Genomic DNA, 1,222 nt, shown 5'->3' with positions numbered 1-1,222 from the left:
ACTCTTGACATTTCCAGCTTACTGCACAGTAGTTCTCCAGTTATTTGATGTAGGATGTGCAGCATCTTTGAGATCAAAGAATAACAGGTTAAAATATGTTCCGCTTTACACATATGAGCAAGATAATTTATCAAATACCCCAAAACCAAGGTTAAAAATTGTAAGAATTTTAATTGATGCTTGTGATTAAGTCAATGCATCAGTATGGTATTCATCCGTGGAACCCAGATAAAGCCTTATCCAACGAATTAACAAACAAAACATCAAACGCAATACCAAATCCCACATATATATTTAATTCTTCTTGCAAAAAATTAACATCTGACGCCGAATTACTTAAAATTGCGCAATTTGAAGCAATCAAATTCAAACATTAAATCAAGCACTGATAGTTATTGTAACAAATATTTCGAATTATTTAGATTATTATCCTCCAAATACAAAAATTCTCAGCAAAGGGATGAAATTGAGTCAATTTAATGGAGCAAAACGAAGTGAGGTGAAATTCACCACTTTGACACCTCGTATTTTTCAGATATATCGATTAATATTGAGTTTATTGGGATGGAAAACATACTGAAAAACCTGCAATATCAACACCTTTTTATATAATATTGAATAAATAAAAATTTGTTTTTATTTTCCAAAAAGATATATGATACATTTTTATTATACAGGTTAAAAACTGTCTAGCTTTTGCTTTTAGTGCTCGACCAGAGGCATACATTGAAAATACAATCCTCTCCATGGTTTTTGTGTAGGATCTGATCTTCTCAAAACGATGATATTGACTATTATTATATGAATTGAATGTATTTATGAATATTTCGAAATTTTAATATAAATAATTTATTAAAAATAAAAATTGAACGTAAGTACAAAAAATATAATTTGAAAGCAAATTAAAAATTAACGATACGATAATTTGGAACTTTTACCTTTTGCCAATAAATATAAAAATAAAATTTTGGGAATTGGAACTTAAGAGTAGAGAGACCTTTGTTGATATGTATGAGGCTATGTATTTATGTGTAGATCTGAGTAAGCTTGGTTATCATATAGCGGTTTCTGATGAAATTGAGAACCTCGGAGACCCAAGACCTTTGTTGATATGTATGAGGCTATGTATTTGTGCGTAGTCATTAAACCCATTCTTGCAAATTAGAATATTATTTTATTTGTTATATTGAGCTTTCTTCCTGATAATTTGCATATCTTCAAA

The sequence above is a fragment of the Trichomonas vaginalis genome, chromosome IV, assembly GCF_026262505.1.
Source record: "Trichomonas vaginalis G3 chromosome IV, whole genome shotgun sequence".
Classification (NCBI taxonomy): Eukaryota; Parabasalia; order Trichomonadida; family Trichomonadidae; genus Trichomonas; species Trichomonas vaginalis.
This window is presented reverse-complemented; position numbering follows the sequence as displayed.